This window comes from Sphaeramia orbicularis, chromosome 19, assembly GCF_902148855.1.
Source record: "Sphaeramia orbicularis chromosome 19, fSphaOr1.1, whole genome shotgun sequence".
Taxonomy (NCBI): Eukaryota; Metazoa; Chordata; class Actinopteri; order Kurtiformes; family Apogonidae; genus Sphaeramia; species Sphaeramia orbicularis.
In genome coordinates this window covers 45,200,619-45,222,291 of record NC_043975.1, presented here as the reverse complement: position 1 = coordinate 45,222,291, position 21,673 = coordinate 45,200,619, and the positions used below count along the sequence as shown (strand labels likewise).

Sequence of the window (21,673 nt, the reverse complement as noted above, 5' to 3'; positions counted from 1 at the left end):
CCGGTGAATTTTCCATCCTAATAGAACTAATATAGCCAGGTTCTGGCTACGCTTCCTGTACAATCACTCCAGCTTCTGGGAACGCATGAGTCATACTCAAAGAGGGGTACGCGCTGAGGGGGGAAGGGGGGAGGGGTAAATGGCAGTTGAGTTTGATAAGACATATCATTGTTCAATAATTTCGAGTGGCGCTCAAAATGATGTTTCTTCAGTCCTGTCCATTCCACAGGTGACTGATTTTTTTAAATTTTGTGTTAGAGCATTAATTAATTAGTTGTAATCGGGTGTGAAGGGGATTTTAAGGAATATAATAAAAAATGCACCAGAAAAACATCTCAGACCCCACCTTTAAGTCCATCCCCCCACCCTCTAAACCAGGCTGGCGTCATCTGTTCTTATTATTTGTCCATACTGTATATGTTATATTTTCTGTGCAGATGGAAATATAAAAGACAGTTAACGCAAACACACCGTTTATACTCTTTATTCCTTCACCCAATAAGACTGATAAGAGAATCGATAAGGAATCGATTGATAAGCAAATCGATAATGGAATCGGAATCGTTAAATTCCCATCCCTACGCAACACAGAAGAAGACATACGAGGGGAGGGAATGATGACGGTTCTTGGGACTATTTTTGAAGGAAAAATCCACTTTCTGTTTCAGATCGGCCATGCTTATTTTATTTACGTCTGCTTTCTTGTTTATCAGTCAGCTCACTTCTTGATCGGCTACATTCCGTTCCACGTGACTATGGAGTTGTCGGCTTTCCCCACACCTGTGAAGATTTCTGGTCGTAAATACTGAACAAGTTGTCGGCCCCAACCTGTTTCGGGGCTGATTCTCGGGACAAATTGACTCTTAACACACCTCAGACCACAGGAGAATCTGATAAGACATAAAATAATCTGGTGTCGGGAAGGGGCAAAATCAGGACAAAAACAGCCTGATTATCTTTATGTGTGTACTCCGCTAAATCAGCAAATCCAGAAGCTCAGTGGCGCCCTACTCTTTCAAACACACCTATGAAAACAACAAACAAACCAAAGTGCGTCCAAGGAAAGCCCCAGCTGTGTGGTCCTGTTGGATATTTATTTGTCGCCCTCTCGGCTGCAGAAGACCTTCAGGACTGGTTCTCGTCTGTGGTCGTATTTTCATAGCGACGTGGCCGGCTTCTCCTCACTGTCCTCGTCCACCTGCTTCCCCGTTGATCACCTTCCACACCAGTGTCTCTTCCGTTCTCTGTGACTCTCAGGTTCTCATCTCCTTCACCTCCTACATCTTTGCCACAGTTCAGCCTCTCCATTTCTGTTGTGCTCAGAGCCATCTCTGTCCCTGGATCCTTTTTCCCTCTGAGGAAAAAGAAGTTCCCCAGAGCGAGGACACAAGCCGACAGCACCACTTCACATCCGGCCAGCAGGAACACGTACATGTACTTATGTGTGGTGTCCAAGAGGCGACCTGGAAGAAGAGTTCAAGAAGAATCAGTATGACGCAGAATAGAACACTAATGCCGCGTTTCCACTAAGTGGAACCGGCTCAACTTGGCTTGGCTCGACTTGACTCTGGTACCAGGTCCTATTCCTGTAGACCGTTTCCATTACAGGTTCTTACAGTACCTGGACGTCATAGCGATGTGGCGTGTTACTTCCGTGTCGTCTGCTCAGAGTTGCTGGTAAACTCGCTCGTGTGTTGTCTTGTCAAGCTCATGCTGAATTTTTACATCTGAACCTCCTCGACAAACCATGGTGTAGTTTTACAGGCTGTCATCATGTGGATTAATCTACCGCTATTTTTACTGTAAACTTCCGCTTTTGTTTTTTGTAAAATGGCGGCTCACAGAGACAATTCTCCGCAGTGTCCGCAGTGTTTACACATCACATTTTAATATCTGGTCCCCAGTCTTGGAACCATGGCAGAGGTGATACCAAAAAACTAGTACTGGGTACCAGATTCCAGGTCCTTTTTCATAATGGAAACGCAAAAAGGCCGAGTCAAGTCGAGTCGAGCTGATACCACGTAGTGGAAACGCGGCATAAGAAAAGCCAAATAATGAGCATTAGAAGAGCTTTATCCATATGAATGAAAATATTCTGCTCAGCACTGACAGGGCAACGAACCAATGAATTCAAATTCTGTGTATGACATTATATCAGTGGTGTGAACTCTGTGAGGTTTGGTTGTTGAAACATGTATTGATCTGTCAATTACCATTTTGGATTTGTTCCCTAAGAAGCTAACATCTGTTGACAAGCATTTCACTTGGATTCTTACTGATCCAACTCTCAAACTGTAAATTCATTTTGGTTGGTCAGCTTTGGAGAGAGAGTTTAGAGAAAGGAAGGGTGTCTCCTTCCAGAACTTGGAGGGAAGGCACTTCTGACATGTTTTACACAGATCCACATGTCTCTATGACCGCTGAAGTAAATCCAATGGGGTTTTCTGTAAGATGGAGGTAAGAAGTTATAGTTTCAAACCCTGAAATGGCATTTTGATTGATTCACTATTTTTAAAGTTATTGCAGAAAATCCGAGTGTAATTTTTTTGGGGACATACAGTATATCTTATAATGTGAACACATTCTGTATGTCCTTTTTATTCTGTTAATCTGTATGTTGTGTGTATGTTGTAGGCTTGTGTTAGATGGACAATCAAGTTTATTATTAATGAGAAGTCCAAATGAACAAGTGGAAAAGTGGGCGGAGCTTACTAACACTCCCACAACAATTTGCCCTCCTACTCACTGATATCCTGCCTACCCAAGGATTAATGATAAGTGTTAACTTTCAATCTTTTCAAAAAATATTTTTCACAAAAAAAGTTTGTAAAAAATGCAGAAATTGAGGGAAAGGCAGATGTAAAGAACAGGTGTTAAATTTGAAAAGAATCAGGTGAATAGTGTTGGTTGGAGAAGTATTCAAAGTTGAAAGTGAAAGTAGATTTAAGTAAAACATCCAGAAGTCCTGCAGTGACCCAGAGGTAAACTTAAAGGTGCAGGAGACTTTCGTGACCAATTTTTCATCAAATCTGTCAAACCTGTCATATCCTCAGTATCATGAATCTGTAAGTCTGTCTGTCATTACTCACCTGAATCTCTTGCATTACGGTGAACAGTTTCTTAGTGTCATCTGTCACATCCCTGTCTACTCTGCTCTCGCTCTCTCTCTCTCTTTCTTTCTCTTTTCTCTCTCCCATTCTCTCTCTCACTTCTCAGCCACACCTCCCCATTACTCTGCCTGCCACACCTCCTCATCAGTTTATCACCCTCACCTGTGAGCACAGCTGGGCTCATCAGGTAGAAGGTATATATTCACCTCTCTCTTCTCTGTTCTCTGCCAGATTGTTTCTACCACAGTGTGTTACTCTCCAGCGTTTTCTCCAGTCTGCTTTTCTGATCCTGACCACGTTTGTTCCTGACTTGCCCAGCCTGCCGCCTGGAGATTCACCTGCCTGCCTGTTCAACCACGTCTACCTGTCTGAGCCCCCGGTACCCGACCACTTCCTAGTCTGATCACATCTCTCTGCCTGATCCTCGGATCACTGACCTGCCTTCCGTTCCTTGACCACATCTCCTGCCTGCTCCCCTTTGGTCTCGTTTGGATCTTCTGGTTTCTGACCCCCTGCCTGTCTCTGGTTAACCTGTTGCCTGTTCCTAGTTTGTTGCTTGTCTGCCAGGTAATAAAGACTGTGCTCTTTGAGCACCAGAAACTGCACTTGGGTCCTCCGTTGTACTTGTCACAGCCATCCACCAGAGACAAACCAGATGTTTACAAACAGAGCCGGGAGGTAACTTGGGCATCTTCGGAATTTTGTCGTGACGTGCATTGAGGTACACAGAGATTCGCGCAGCCGCCTGACAACGGCAGCTGCTACAGACACGACGCAGAAACACCAGGAGCTCCATTCCCTCTATGCATATTCCTCCAGCTGTTTCCATGTCGTGTGTTTCATCCATATAATATCATATGCTCGCGAGCCTTCGCTTCCCACAATGCACGTCGTGACAAAATTCCGAAGATGCCCACATTACCTACTGGTTCTGTTTATAAACACATGGACTGTTGCTGGTGGATGGCTCTAAGAAACTGTTCACCGTAATGCAAGAGATTCAGGTGAGTTATGACAGACAGACTTACAGATTCATGATACTGAGGATATGACTGAGGTTTGACAGATCTGATGAAAAATTGGTCACGAAAGTCTCCCGCACCTTTAAGAACCCCTTAAACTGAGTTTGTAATGGGTCTCCTGGTCTTGGATAGTTCACATATGAGGTCAGTAGCTGTCCAGTCCATCCTCCTCCATGGTCTGACCCTGCTCCAGGTTGGGGTCCCACCAGAACAGCATGGGCTTCCATCAGCAGCACCAGGCCGATGGCACTGGTGAACTTCTCTGTTCCTACGATGGCCATGAGGACTTCAAACTGCAGAGGCTCCCACCATACCGTAGGACATCCCAAAGAAGACACAGAAGACCGCCAGACCTGCGTAGGTGTTTGCCTACAAGAGAAAAGGACAAGCATATGCTCATTTTCACAGTACATGTAAGATCTAGAAGCTCTAAAAAAAAATTAAGTTTGAAACAAATAGAAGCAGACAGGTGTGGGTTACAGCCCTGAACTCAGTGTTTATGTTAGAGTGAACACAGGCTGGTTTCCTGCACCTTTAGCCTGGCTTCCTGCACCTTCAGCCTGGTTTCCTGCACCTTCAGGCTGGTTTCCTACCCTTCAGGCTGGGTTTCCTGCAACCTTCAGGCTGGTTTCCTGCACCTTCAGCCTGGTTTCCTGCACCTTCAGCTGGTTTCCTACACCTTCAGGCTGGTTTCCTACACCTTCAGCCTGGTTTCCTGCACCTTCAGGCTGGTTTCCTACACCTTCAGGCTGGTTTCCTGCACCTTCAGGCTGGTTTCCTGCACCTTCAGCTGGTTTCCTGCACCTTCAGGCTGGTTTCCTGCACCTTCAGGCTGGTTTCCTGCACCTTTAGCCTGGCTTCCTGCACCTTCAGCCTGGTTTCCTGCACCTTCAGGCTGGTTTCCTACACCTTCAGGCTGGTTTCCTGCACCTTCAGGCTGGTTTCCTGCACCTTCAGCCTGGTTTCCTGCACCTTCAGGCTGGTTTCCTACACCTTCAGGCTGGTTTCCTGCACCTTCAACCTGGTTTCCTGCACTTTCAGCCTGGTTTCCTGCACCTTCAGCCTGGTTTTCCTGCACCTTCAGGCTGGTTGTGTTTTCTCACCAGCTCTTACGGTGTGTTCACTACAGTTAAAATGCTTACACAAGGTTTCAGTAAAAGCAAAGTGAACCACCAGTTTAAGAGTCAGACCATCTATCAGCTTGTGGACGTTACACAGACTGCAGAGGGAACCGTGTTCGTTCTGTAGTCGATAACAGCAGACGTCTGTTTTTAATCCTGTTATGTTTTTAGTTCATGTAGACCGCTGCTCACAAATGTGAATGATGACTTCATTTATAATTTACTGCCTGTTATAATCCTGTTTAAAACGGCTTCTTCTCCAGATTCTACTACAGATGGGAGTGAAATTTCCGTAATGACCCAATAAAACCAAAAAAAGCGCAACATCTCAGGTTTCACAAACCGTCGGACTTTTTCCAATTATACAAGCAGTGACAGTTCCATTCCAAGGCTATTATCGTTAATGAAGACTAACGCAATGATGAAAACTGCAACTGAAAAAAACATTTTCATTAACTGAAATAATAAAAACTATATTTAAAAAAAAAAAAAAAACATAACTAACAAACTGTGTTGTGTGTTTACAAAACTAACTAAAACGGGAAAAAATTATGGATAAAATTCCCTTCGTTTTTGTCTTTGTCAATGTCGGATTGATATGAAATCATTTTATTTTGCCTCCAGCAATTTCAGCTGTTGGCAACCATACGACACTTCACGGTCCGTCACTTGTGGTTTCCAGTCATCTTCTGGTCCCCACTCTACCTGGAAACATGGAGACTAAGCAGAGTCCTGTCTGGGATTTATTGGAATACGACGGAGAAGAAGAGAAAAGATACAACTAAATTAAAGTTAATACTAAAACTAAACTAAAACTAAGCATTTAGAAAAAAAAATGAAAACTATCAACCTGCTCTAAAAACAAATTAAAACTAACTGAATTAGAGAAAAAAAAAGTCAAAACTAAATAAAACTAAACTATAATGAAAAATCCAAAACTATTAGAACCTTGTTCCATTCATCCAAAGTGCATGTGTGAGGGTGTGTCAGCTGTGACGCGTCAGGGTTTAAGGGTTAAACATGTAGAGTCGGTTGTTTTCAAAGGTACCAGGAACCTTAGATTCAAAACTGTTTCCTCTGAGTTTCCTGTTTACAGTCAGTCGGCAGTTAAAACTAGTTCTGTTATTTATTTTTTTTTGTTTGCTGAATTTCATTGGCCTGTTGCACATCAGCACATCCTGTGTGGTTTCATCACTGCTTCAGATGTTGCACACATTTGACATAATAGAGTTTTAGTCACTGAGTACATGAACATTTAGTTAGTTAGTTAGTGTGTATTTGAACATATGTCTGATGTTTAACAGACTCTGACTTACCTTCCCTTACACTCTTTTAACTTCTGATTCAACATATTTATTTCAGTTTAGCAACATTTTTCATTCAGGGTCTTTCACCTCTTTTATTTTTTTCCATATTAACCTCCTGACATCCAGGAAATGTCAGCAAAGTACCAGCTTTTTTGTTTTTTTTATTACATAAGTGCCTATATTGGAAACATCATAATGCAACAGTTTTTTTCAGATGCAGTTTTTTAAAGTTTTATGGAATGTCCTTTGTGGTGGACAGTTTTTTGGGGTTTTTTTTGTATAGAGTTGTGAAACTCTTGTCCACAAATGTGGACAAAAAACCCATAGCTGGGTCTTAAGAGTTTAATATGAACCTTTTTTTTTCACTTTTCACATTTTTTTTCCAGACTTTACAAATTCCTGATTCAAGTTACATTTTTCTGCTTCTGTCTCAGTGTGATTTTTTTCCCCCATTAACAGCATTTTCTGTGTTAAACTTTTCTGTTCAAACTGTTTTTCAATTTAGTGTTTTATAATTCGTGCTTTACATAAAACATTCAAAGCATTACAGCAGAACCAATAAAAAGTATAGGCATGAGAAAACAAAACAAACAAAAAACAAAAAAGAAAAAATCAGATAAATAGATAAAACAGATAAAAACTTCAAGTTTAAAAGAATCCAAATTCTCTTCAAATGCAGCTGAGAACAGGTGGCTCTTTAACCTGGATTTAAATAAACTGAGTGTTTCAGCTGATCTGAGGTTTTCTGGGAGTTTGTTCCAGACATGTAGAGCATAGAAGCTGAGCGCAGCTTCTCCATGTCTGGTTCTTGTACATAAAATGTGCTGTAGAAATCAACCTGCCTTGTCTAAAGTGTTATGTCTGAGTCAAGGTTATTATCGTTAACGAAAACTAACTAAATGATGTAAACTAGAATTGTAAAAACATTTTGTTAACTGAAATAAATAAAAACCTATAATTAAAATTAAAAAAAGATAACTAACTGAAAGTGCATTGTGTGCTTACAAAACTAACTAAAACATATAAAAATTATGGATAAAATTCCCTTCGTTTTCATTTTTGTCAATGTCGGACTGATACGAAAGCGATTTATTTCAGTCAAGCAATTTTAGCTGCTGGCACCCTATGACACTTCACAGTCTGTCACTTCTCGTCACTTGTTGTTTAGAGTCAGAGACTAAAGTTGGTAGAAAGCAATAGAGTCCTGTCTGGGATTTATCTGAATAAGACAACGAAGAGGATAAAAGATATGAAAAAAAAAAGTAAAACTAAACTAAAACTAAGCATTTAGAAAAAAAGAAAAGAAAACTAATAAAAACTAGCAAACCTGCTCTAAAAATGAGTTAATACTAACTGAATTAGAGAAAAAAAAGTCAGAACTAAATAAAACTAAACTATAATGAAAAATCCAAAACTATTAGAACCTTGGTCTGAGTCTGAGACAGAGCGGTTTGAGGAAATCCAAACCTGACGTCATACACACACATCAGTAAGGCTGTAAGAAACTATTGGTTCTACAATATTTTATTTCATGATACTGTATCGATATTAAAAAATACTTTTATTTTTAGGTATTTATTCAAATGGAGATATGGCGGAGGTTAGTGTTTTTGTTGTCTGATAAACATAATTTTATTTATTTGTTTGTTTGTTTGTGTGTATGTATGTTTTTTGTAATTGTAATTTTATTTTTATTTATCTGTTAAAAAAAAAAAAAAGTAGTTTTTACAGACGAAAGTTTTTGCAATATAGTATCAAATTCTGTTCTGATCAAATAAAAATTGGTTTAGTATTTGGTATATTTCTGCTATAATTAAATTTTCCCAGGAAATAATATCTTAGAAGAAGGAACAAAATAAACAAAAAATATTGCCTTGTTAACCAGATCATGATATATCATATTGTGGTCCTAATATTGTGATTTGTTATACACATATTGCCAGGTTCGTGCCAATACACAGCCCTACCAAGGTTCTAATAATTTTGGATTTTTCATTATAGTTTAGTTTTATTTAGTTCTGACTTTTTTTTTTTCCTCTAATTCAGTTAGTTTTAATTAGTTTTTAGAGCGGGTTTGCTAGTTTTTATTACTTTTCGTTATTTTCTCAATGCTTAGCTTTAGTTTAGTTTAAGTTTTTTTCGTCGTATTCAAATAAATCCCAGACAGGACTCTGCTGCTTTCTCCCAACTTTAGTCTCCATGTTTCCAGGTAGAGTGGGGACCAGAGGACGACTGGAAACCACAAGTGAACACAAGTGACGGACTGTCAAGTACCGTATGGTGCCACTAGCTAAAATTGCTAGAGCGAAATAAATCGATTTTATATCAATCTGACATTGACAAAGACAAAAATGAAGGGAATTTTTATTCAGAATTTCTATATTTTAATTAATTTTGTAAGCACACAATACAGTTAGAGTTAGTTATCGTTTTTTCTTTTAATTATAGTTTTTATTTATTTCAGTTAACGGAAATGTTTTTACAATTCTAGTTTTCGTCATTTCATTAGTTTTCGTTAACGATAATAACCTTGGTGACCACAAGTGACGGACCAAGAAGTGTCGTATGGTGCTGCTAGCTAAAATTGCTTGAGCAAAATAAATTGATTTCATATCAATCTGACACTGACAAAAGCAAAAACGAAGGGAAATTGATCCCTAATTTTTATTCGTTTTAATTAGTTTTGTAAACACACAATACAGTTTCAATTAGTTATCGTTTTTTCTTCAAATTATAGTTTTTATTTATTTCAGTTAATGAAAATGTTTTTTCAAGTCTAGTTTTCGTCATTTCGTTAGTTTTCGTTAACGATAATAACTTGACCACTAAAAGCAATGAAAAAATAACTATAACATCTCAGAATGTCATTACATATTTTGAACATGGCATTTGTAATTTAGAATTTGTTGTAAATTTGATCATTTTATTTGGAAAATTTCATATACACAACAATAAGTATATCAAAACACACCCCAAATTTTAAAATCTTCCTAATGGAATTTGAAAAATATATTAAATCTTTAGAATTGATCTTTAACAAAAAAAAAAAGCTCCAGCACCCTGGCAATTTATAAAGAATTGACTGAAGTCTCTGATGCATTTTTTATTTATTTTTGTTAGATATGTTACTTTAATTTATTTATTTTATTTTATTTTATTTTACACTATTATTTGTCTATTCTACTTTGTGTATTTAAATCTATGCATTATTTTCTTAAATTTATTTGTTCAAATGCTTTTTCTTTTGACATCTTGATGTTTGTTCAAAATTTATATGTCTTTTATACCTAAATTTTATCAATAAAGTTGGAAAAAATAAAAAATAATAATAGTAATAATAATGAGCTTGACCCCCCATATGGAGCCAGTTTAGGGCCATAAGATTTTGTATATGAAATATAAAATTTGAAACTGAAAATTAAAGTTTTGATCTTGAATTTTGAAAAATACAACAATGTATTCAAATTAAAATATGTGTATGAAAAGTTTTTTTTAGGTTAAATATAATTTTGATTCACTACGGTAATTCTTTTGAATAAATCATTTCTTTTCATTTTTCACTTTCATATATATTTTAATATTTGAGGTTTAATTTTTTTTTAGTTGCATGTTTTATCTTATGTTACATTTACCTCCACCAGGAGGTATTGTCATCACTTTGCTTTGTGTGTTTGTTTGTTTGTTTGTTTGTTTGTTTGTTTGTTAGCAACTTTACGGGAAAACTATTCCAACCATCTTTACCAAATTGTCCCCACAGATAGGCCTAGACCCTGGGACCAACCCATTAAATTCTGGGCCAAGTAGGCCAAAGTTCAAGGTCACAGCAAGGTCACAAAATCTACACTTTTCCTATTTCTCATCATTGAGCAATTTTCCAAAATTCATAAAAAATTCAAAATGACTCTGATTAGCCTCCAATTTGATCCACCTGTAGCTTATAACAATATCTTGTATCTGGCACAAAACTGTCCACATCCACTGTGGAATGTGGACTCTGTGGACATTTACATTTAACACTGAAAATCCCATTTGCCACACATTTTTCATTATAACTCAACAAATATTGATTGGAATTTAATTACTATGTTTGACCGCAATTTTTCTGCTGTATAGAACAACCTTGAAACTGTTTAATTAAATAGAACTAGTCGATCCACACATGCACACCGTTCAGGGTGCTTGGTGGAGGTTTGCGTTCTCTGAACACTTGTTTTAAGTGGAATACATTGTTGTATTTTTCAAAATTCAAGATCAAAACTTAAATTTTCAGTTTCAAATTTAAAATTTTCATATACAAAACTTAAGGCCCTAAATCGGCTCCATACTCCTCCACATCAGCGCAGTGTTACCTGTGATCCGATGAGGTCAGTGCATCCGTTGAAGAGCATAGCGAAGCTGAGCAGGTACACGCTCTTTGGACGAACGCACTTTACGCCTGCGATGAGTCCGCAGATGGGGCGGGCAAACATATCCACCACTCCTAAGGTAGTGAGCAGCAGAGCAGACTTGGTGTCCTCGTAGCCTAGCGATTTAGCGTAGCTGACCACGAACACAGGAGGCACGAACAGGCCCAGCACCATGATGGACGCCGCAACCGTGTACACCAGAAAACCCCTGTCCTTGAACACAACAAAGTCCAACAGCTTCTTCTTGGGTCTGGTCTTGGCCTCTGCAGCTGTGGGACCGCCCTCCTCCAGCTCCTGGGGTTTTTTGGGGGGTACAAGGGGTCTCATTAAGCCCCCACAGGCACAGCAGTTTAGCAGAATGCCCCCCAGTATGAGGAACCCCCCCCTCCATCCGTAGTGGTACTGCAGAATCTGTCCCAGCGGAGACAGACAGCACAGCGCCACAGGGCTGCCGGCCGCCGCCAGCCCGTTAGCCAGAGGACGCTTCTCACTGAAGTAACGGTTCAACATGACCAGAGAAGGTTGGAAGTTCAACGCCAGACCCAGACCTGAGGACAGAGAGAGAGAGAGAGAGAGAACGATAGATAGAATGATAGATAGAACGACAGAACGACAGAACGACAGATAGAACGATAGAACAATAGATAGAACGATAGATAGAACGATAGATAGATAGATAGATAGATAGATAGATAGATAGATAGATAGATAGATAGATAGATAGATAGATAGATAGATAGATAGATAGATAGATAGATAGATAGATAGATAGATAGATAGATAGATAGATAGAAAGAGGAAGTTCAAAATACAAAATACGGTCTGAATTTTTTGCTTCTGAATTTTTTGCATCTGATTTTATTTTATTCTAAATTTATGAACATAGTTAAATTGAGAGACAAAAAATTCAGATGCTTAATTTCAGTGCAAAAAAATTCAGTGCTCGGAATTCAATGGCTTTTATAATTCAAAGTCTGATGAGACACATTTACTTCCACAGTGTTTCCAACCAAAGTTAATATGAATTTTAAACATTTTTCAGACAATCAGTAACAAAGAAAATTCTACATAATGTGAAGTTAATCTGAGGAAACAAAATGTACTTGAGTTTTTATAAAAATGTGTTAGTAAAAGTCTACTTCCTCCCACTGCTTTTTGAATGAGCAAATGAAGTCATACTTTGTTTTCATGTATATGTATAAGTTTGGTTTTTTTCCATGATATCTTACTATCTGTTTTATTTCAACGAACTAAGTAAGATTACATTGCTTTGTTGCACATTCGAAATAAACCAAACCAAACCAAAATCAGAATATCAGAATGAACAGATCCAGACCAGTTAACCAGGAGCTGAACTTCCAGAGCCTTTAAACCACAGGTGTCAAACATGCGGCCTGGGGGCCAAATCCGGCCCGCCAAATGGTCAAGTCTGGCCCTTGGGATGAATTTGTGAAATGCAAAAATTACACTAAGATATTAACAATCCTTTTAGTTCAGGTTCCACATTTAGACCAATTCAATCTCCAGTGAGCAGGACCAGTCAAATACTATCATAAGAACATAGAAATAATGACAACTCCAAATGTTTCTCTTTGTAAATGTAAATATTTTCATGTATGTACACTGAAACAAAGAATAATTTAGCAAAAAATGTAAATAATCTGAAATGTCTTAAGAGAAGTAAGTACAATTTTAACAATATTCTGCCTGGTACTAAATGTTTTGTGTATTTGTAGATCCACTGTGATCTGTAAGTTATAATGTAGTTGTAAAGTAACTGAGGCAGAATATTGTTAAAATTAAACTTTGAAAGGATAGTTTCATAATGTAAATTAGCTTTTTTCGCTCTAAGACAGAGAAAAGTTTGGAGTTTACATTATTTATATATTATTATGTTATTATTTTACTGGTTCGGCCCACTGCAGATCAAATTTAGCTGAATCTGTCCCCGAACTAAAATGAGTTCGACACCCCTGCTTTAAGGTAAATCCAAACATACGTCACCTGTTCCGCATAAAACAGTCTTTGTCCCACATTTGGTTGGTTGAGATCTGACCCTTTAACTATAATTATTCGATATATTTATGTGTATTAATTAAAGGACAGTGGTATGAAAACCTCAGCTAACAGATGTGTTGAATCCATATCAGAAGTGTGGTTTTTCTGTTGTTGTAATCACCTGTAATGACTCCAGTGCACAGGTAGATCTGGATGATGTTTGTAGCGAAGGAGGCCAGGATCATCCCCAGAGACGCAAACAGTCCACCGACCATCATGACCGGACGGCAGCCGAACTTGTTCACCAACACACTGCACAGCGGACCTGTGGAGGAACTGAAGGTCAGACACAGGCTGAAAGCACAAGCAGCTCAGATCAGCTGGATTACTTCTATCAGTTGGATTACTACGATCAGTTAAATTACTTCTATCAGTTTGATTACTTCTATTAGTTTGATTACTTCTATCGGTTGGATTACTTATATTAGTTCGATTACTTCTTTCGGTTGATTACGTGAAGTAGTTCGATTACTTCTATCAGTTCAATTACTTCTATCAGTTCAATTACTTCTTTCAGTTGGATTACTTCTATGAGTTCGATTACTTCTGTTAGTTCAATTACTTCCATCAGTTGAATGACTTCTATTAGTTCGATTACTTCTACTACTTCGATGAGTTCTATTACTTCTATCTATCTATCGATTGCAATCTTTGACAGTTTTTTGCAACGTGTTTCTATTGCCAGTTTTCTATTGTGTGATTTACATTTTGAGCATTTCTGAGGGTCATGGAAACTCAGATAGTGACGTGTGTGTGTGTGTGTGTGTATGTTCTACATTTACATTACATTTACATTTATGCATTTGGCAGATGCTTTTTTCCAAAGCAACTTACAGGGGAAAACCAAAAAATGAAAGAAAAATACAAGAACAGATTAAAAACATAAAACAGTTGTACACTTAAAACCCTGTCATACAGAAGAATAAAAGCAAAATAATAGACTAAAATACAAGAATAAATTAAGAGACATAAAAGCAGCTGTACACTTAAAAACAGTGAAATAAAAATACCAAGAAAAACAACGGAGTAGACATGATAATACATTTAAAATGGAATGTCAGAAAGTGCTAGGACAACAGGTGTTCTCTGCAGAGCTGGGTCTTCAGGAGCTTCTTGAAGATAGGCAGGGATGCCTCTGTTCTGGTAGTGCTTGGTAGATTGTTCCACCAATGTGGAACGACCCATGGAAAAAGCCTGGATTGCCTTGTGTAGGCTCTCAGGACTGCCAGACTACGTTCCCCAGATGAGCGAAGTGGTCGTGGGGCAACATAAGCTTTTATCAGTGCACCTAAGTAGGTAGGAGCAGACCCATGGGGAATTTGTAGGCTAACATTAATGATTTGAATTTGATGCGGGCAGCTATGGGTAGCCAGTGTAACTCAATGCGTAAGGGGGTGACATGTGCCCTTTTAGGCTGATTGAAGACCAGACGCGCTGCTGCATTCTGGACCATCTGTAGTGGTTTGACAACACAAGATGGGAGGCCTGTTAGAGGAGCATGGCAGTAGTCAAGGCGGGAAATAACCATAGTCTGCATCAGGAGCTGGGTGGTCTGTTGGGTTAGGTATGGCCTGATCTTTCTTATACTGAATAGTGTAAAGCGACATGATTGGCTGACAGAGGCAATATGATCTGTGAAGGTCAACTGATTATCAATCATGACTCCCAGGTTACGTACTACATTGGTAGGAGCCAGAGATAAGGAGTCAATTTTGATGGAGATGTCCTGCTGTATGGTTGGCTTAGCTGGGAAGACCAGCAGTTCAGTTTTGGACAGGTTCAGCTGAAGGTGATGGGCTTTTATCCATGCAGATATGTCAGAGAGACAATCTGAGATCCGCACTGAGACTGTGGAGTCATCAGGTGGGAATGCCAGATAGAGCTGGGTATCATCAGCATAGCAGTGATATGAGAAGCCGTGTGAGTGGATGATCTGACCCAGTGAGGTGGTGTATATGGCAAAAAGGAGGGGGCCCAGCACAGAGCCTTGGGGGACCCCCATGGTGAGGCGGTGAACTGCAGATGTATACCCTAACTAGGACACTTTGAAGGACCGACCAGTGAGATAAGATTGAAACCAGGAGTGTGCGTGGCCTGTGATGCCCATGTTCAAGAGTACAGATAACAGGATGTTGTGACTGACAGTGTCAAATGCTGCTGATAAGTCGAGTACAATGAGTACTGAAGACTTGGCTGCTGCTCTAGCCTCTTTCAAGGCTTCTGTCACAGACAACAGAGCCGTTTCAGTGGAGTGGCCGATTTTGAAGCCAGATTGGTTGATGTCAAGGAGGTTATTTTGGGAGAGGAATTCTGTGACCTGTTTGAAAACAGCCCTTTCAATGGTTTTAGAAAGGTATGGGAGGAGTGAGACTGGTCGATAATTCTCCACTTGAGTGGGGGTGAGGGAAGTGGTGTTACCTGCGCTTGTTTAAACACTGTAGGAAATGTTCCTGATGTCAGTGAAGCATTAATCACATGTGTGATTGGTGCTGTGATAGTAGGGGCTACAGACTGTCAGAGGTTGGATGGAATAGGGTCCAACAGGCATGTCGTAGGACGGCTAGAGGAAAGGAGTTTAGACACCTCGTTCTCTGTGAGAGGGGTAAATGAAGGGAATGACGCAGTTGGGCTTTTGTCTGTTGAGTTAGTGTTACCCATAATCAGGGGAAAGGGAGGAGTGTATGATGATGATGATGATGATGATGATGATGACGATGAAGGAGGAATGCAGTCTATTAGTGGATCAGTGAACTGACTGCTGATAGTTGCCACTTGATTTGTGAAAAATGAGGCAAAACTGTCTGCTGTCAGGTTGGTAGTGGGTGGTGGAGGTGGAGGTGGAGGGTTGTGTAGTGTTTTAAAGGTTGAGAACAGTTTCTTGGTGTCAGTTGCAGAGTGAATTTTGTTATTATAGTAAGCCTTCTTCGCAGCAGTAACACTGGATGAGAAGGATGCTAACAGTGACTGGAATGTGATCAGGTCGGAAGAGCTTTTTGTTTTGTGCCATTTTCTCTCTGCAGCTCTGAGGTTGGCACGTAGCGACCGGAGGGTACCATTGAGCCATGGGTGGGACTGGTGTTCTACCTGTGCCATAGAGCATGCTCAGTAGGATGGAGGAGATCCAGGCCGTATCGCTGTAACCAACGTCAAACTCATGGATGAGCTCCTTGAAGAACACGCTAACGGCTTTGGGGAAGGCGTAGGAGAAGCCTGTGATGACGAAGCAGCCGGCCAGCACCGCCCAACCCCACCCACCGTCCGGCGCCTTCACTCCACTGGGTTCGTCGTCGACCACAGCTCCGCCCATTATGGTCTGTTGCTATGGTAACTATAAATAAAATGGCAAAAACACACAGATTTATTGGTACACATCCCACCTTTACCGTCCACAGTTATGGTTCATCCAGAACCATTCCAGCACCGATGGAATGACTGAATCCAAAGGTGACTGATCCTTTTCTGTTTCTGAACCAAAGCTTTGGAATCGTCTCCTACCTCACATCAGATCCAAACACCGACAGTTTGAAGTCCCACTTAAACCCATGTTTTTACTCTGGGTCTGTTCAGTCTGACACAGTTTGGTTTTTCTTGTTTTATTCTGTTTTTATCTGACTCATATTTGCTGTTCTGATCTCTATTTAAATTTTTCTTCTTTTGATCTCTATTTATTTACATTTTTCTTGTTTTGATCTCTGTTTATTTACATTTTTCTTGTTTTGATCTCTATTTATTTAAATTTGTCTTCTTTAAATCTGTTTATTTACATTTTTCTTCTTTTGATCTCCATTTATTTACTTTTTTCTTCTTTTGATCTCTATTTATTTACATTTTTCTTTTAATCTCTGTTTATTTACATTTTTCTTGGTTTGATCTAGATTTATTTAAATTTTTCTTTTAATCTGTTTATTTACATTTTTCTTGTTGTTTTGATCTCTATTTATTTCAATTTTTCTTCTTTTGATCTCTAACTATTTACTTATTTGAACTTATGTGTGTTAAGTTTTTCTTCTTCCCACTCCTTTTCGAGTGTAGATGAATGATTTTGGAATTTTGAATTTGCATGCATTCTGTAAATGCTCGAAATAAACAAACAAACGAATGAATGAATGAATGAATGAATGAATGAATGTATGTGTTTATTGATTATTCCTGTCCCTGAGTCTTAGTTTTCTTTTCACTTTCTTCTGCTGTAGCCCATGTTCTACCCTGATTATTTAATGTTATTATACGTTTGTCTGTGAAGCACTTTGGGTCAACATCTGTTGTTTTTAAACGTGCAATATAAATAAATTGACTTGCCTTGACATTACTAACATTCTGACCTATACTACTTATTCACAAGTTCTCACAAGACCCTTCCTTTCCATATGCACACACATATGGATGACTGTATACAATAATCCTTTTCTGAAGCCCAGTGTTTGTTCTTAACTTTAATCACATTAGAAACAACAAAAGTGTGAGGGTAGAAGGTTCTCAGACCAGACTGAAGTCAGTGCATCAACCTATAAAGACCCAGAGCTACTTTTGGGTCAGTTCCCAAATGAAATTGTCTCTATATTTATATTTTCTAAAGTGTTTTTATTATATTATTATCTTAAGTGTTTTATTATGAGTCATTTATTATACTATTATCCTCTGTATTTTGCCTTATTTGGGTCTTTAAGGGTTAAAGGTGGACATTTGGGTCTTTAAAGGTGGGCGTTTGGGTCTTTAAAGGTTAAAGGTGGACGTTTGGGTCTTATAGGTTAAAGGTGGACATTTGGGTCTTTAAGGGTTAAAGGTGGACGTTTGGGTCTTATAGGTTAAAGGTGGACATTTGGGTCTTTAAGGGTTAAAGGTGGACATTTGGGTCTTTAAGGGTTAAAGGTGGACGTTTGGGTCTTTGAGGGCTCAAGGTGGACATTTGGGTCTTTATAACACGTAAAATAAACTACAGTCTAGCATATTTCAATCTGATAACACTGTTACTGAAGTTAAAGAAACTCATTCATTCATTCATTCATCTGAACCCCCTTTATCCTCACTAGGGTCATGGGGTTCTCTGGAGCCTATCCAAGCTATAGGGATGTAACGATATGAAAATTTCATATCACGGTTATTGTGACCAAAATTATCACGGTTATCATTATTATTGCAGTATTGTTGAAATTGTGCTCAGAATGTTCAAAAAGTACTGATACACACACTGAAATAATTTAACCAAGTTGTATTTTTAAAAAAAAAACAAAACAAAACAAAAAACAAAACAAAACAAAAAAAAAAAAACCCAAATAAATAATTGGCACAATGTACCTTCTGTTGCAGAAACATTCAAATATTAACCCTTAGTGGTCTGAGCCTATTTTGGCTGTTTTTCAGTACTTTTGATTTTGCCTTTATATACTATATAAAAAACTGTTTACTATACCCATGTTTGGGATCTTTTTTTTTCAGCACAACTTCATCTATCTCATCTCTCTACTATTTTTTTCACTTTAACCTACTATAGCAACACAAAAGGACAAAAAACACACAAAATATATGAAATCCGATTTGAAAAATGTATATAATTTCTTGCATATACAACAAAAAGATGCTTAATGAACCTTTTCACAGACTTTAAAAGTCAATATTGGTTCCAAATATTAGGTATATAAAATTAAAATTGTAATAAATTAAAACTATACTCAGATATTTGACATAAAAGCAGATCTTTACAGAGGCATTTTCTGCGGTGATCAAACACGGTTATCATGATAATTAGAATTTAAACGGTAATGCTTAGGGGTGTTAGAAAATATCGGTTCTGCAAAATATCACGATATTTCATTTCGCAATACAGTATCGCTATTAAAAAGTACTGTATCGATATTTTTAGGTATTTATTCAAATGCAGATATTGTGGAGGTTCATTTTTGTTTATGGTTTTTCTTTATAGTTTATATCTTATTTATTATTATTTAACACTGTTTGATTAAATAATGGTTATTTCAATCATCCTAAAAGCACTTTTTACTGTTTGAGAGGCAGATGGTAGTTCCTTTGTTGGGTTCCTGATGTTAGTTCTGAACTAATAGAATATGAACATTTGAACAGGATCTTAAACTGTAATGTCTGTAAAACAGAATTTAAGTTTGAACACAGGAACATTTTGTGATATAACATTAGATCCTGTTGGGATCAAATAAAAATGTGTTTAGTATTTGTGCAGATTTATGGTGTAATTCAATTCTTCAAGGAAATAATCATTTAATTTTTTTCTTTTTTTGCCTTTTTAACAGTATTGTGATATATCGTATAGTGATCCTAGAGTTGTGATTTGTATTGTATCACCAGATTTTTGCCAATACACAGCCTTAGTAATACTAACTGTTGGCAATTTTACCGTGGTTTATCGTTATACCGGTAATCGTTACATCCCTACCCAGCTACTTCATGTCCATGACATGTCCAGTTCACCCTGGACATGTCTCCAGTTCATCACAGGGTCCAAGACTGTTACTGAAGTTACAGGAAGTATTCCATTACATTCATGTTATTGCAGCTCAGCTTTGTATGATTCTGTAACTTCTCCAAAAACCAAATGTAGTGTCATGATGAGCCTCAGTTCACAGCTAAAAAAAACAAAAAAAGCTGTGTATTTGGACAGGGCAGACCGCTTCATAACACAGAAAAAAGCCCTCCATAATAATAATAATAATAATAATAGTAATAATAATAATAATAATAATGATGATGATAATAATAATAATAATAATAATAATAATAATAATAATAGTAATAATAATAATAATAATAATGATGATAATAATAATAATAATAATAATAATAGTAATAATAATAATAATAATAAGAAGAAGAATTTCAACATCACTGTATAATCTTTTGCCTTTTCTCTTAGTTTTGTCACTTTAATGTGCATTATCCTCTGAAGTCCGTTGTTTCTAATCATTCGCTCATATTTACCCAGCGCATGCATCACATATGATATCAGGTCTTTATTCCGTTCTTCTTACAGTGGGTCTAAGCGGTTGTGGGTTTAATTTCCTCAAAGCATTTAACAAAACTATCATGAATTACTAATAGTAATGTTAGATGAACTACAAACACAAAGGCAGTCTGACTGTCACAGCCTTTACACTGACTCCAAACCAGGACCAGCGAAGTTATTATTGAAGGAGCCATTGAACTGAACTGAACTGAACTGAAATGAAATGAACAGAACTGAACTGAAATGAACTGAACTGAACTGAAATGAACTGAACTGAACTGAACTGAACTGAACTGAACTGAAGTGAGTTGAATTGAATCCAGACTGCCTCAGTGGGCCAAACCCCGGTGGTCTAGGTGAGGTTAGGGTCGTTCAGTTCTGGTCTGATCTCAGCTGACTATGAGCCAGTCTAACTATAGAACCAGTCTAATTATTGAACCAGTCTAACTATAGAACCAGTCTAATTATTGAACCAGTCTAACTATAGAACCAGTCTAATTATTGAACCAGTCTAACTATAGAACCAGTCTAATTATAGAACCAGTCTAACTATAGACCCAGTCTAACTGCAGAATCACTCTAACTACAAAACCAGTCTAACTGTAGAACCAGTCTAATTATAGAACCAGTCTAACTATAGAACCAGTCTAACTATAGAACCTGTCTAACTATAGAACCAGTCTAATTATAGAACCAGTCTAACTATAAAACCAGTCCAACTATAGAACCTGTCTAACTATAGAACCAGTCTAACTATAGAACCTGCCTAACTAAAAAACCTGTCTAATTATATAATTATAGAACCAGTCAAACTATAGCACCAGTCTAACTCCAGAACCAGTCTAACTATAGACCCAGTCTAATTATTGAACCAGTCAAACTATAGACCCAGTCTAATTATACAACCAGTCTAACTATAGAACCTGTCTAACTATAGAACCAGTCCAACTATAGACCCAGTCTAACTAAAGAACCAGTCTAACTATAGAACCAGTCTAATTATAGAATCAGTCTAACTATAGAACCTGTCTAACTGTAGAACCAGTCCAACTATAGACCCAGTCTAACTAAAGAACCAGTCTAACTATAGAACCAGTCTAACTATAGAACCAGCCGAACTACAGAACCAGTGTAACTATAGAACCAGTCTAATTATTGAACCAGTCTAACTATAGAACCAGTCTAACTGCAGAATCACTCTAACTACAAAACCAGTCTAACTGTAGAACCAGTCTAATTATAGAACCAGTCTAATTATTGACCCATTCTAACTATAGAACCTTTCCAACTATAGAACCTGTCTAACTATAGAACTAGTCTAATTATTGAACCAGTCTAACTATAGAACCAGTCTAATTATTGAACCAGTCTAACTATAGAACCAGTCTAATTATTGAACCAGTCTAACTATAGAACCAGTCTAATTATAGAACCAGTCTAACTATAGACCCAGTCTAACTGCAGAATCACTCTAACTACAAAACCAGTCTAACTGTAGAACGAGTCTAATTATAGAACCAGTCTAACTATAGAACCAGTCTAACTATAGAACCTGTCTAACTATAGAACCAGTCTAATTATAGAACCAGTCTAACTATAAAACCTGTCCAACTATAGAACCAGTCTAACTATAGAACCAGTCTAACTATAGAACCTGCCTAACTAAAGAACCTGTC

At 37.9% G+C, this 21,673-nt stretch overlaps 1 pseudogene; it reads right to left on the bottom strand.

Annotated features, from left to right (window-relative positions):
• Positions 1-1,125: 1,125 nt before the first annotated feature.
• Positions 1,126-16,607, bottom strand: LOC115439447 (monocarboxylate transporter 4-like; annotated as a pseudogene).
• Positions 16,608-21,673: the final 5,066 nt, after the last annotated feature.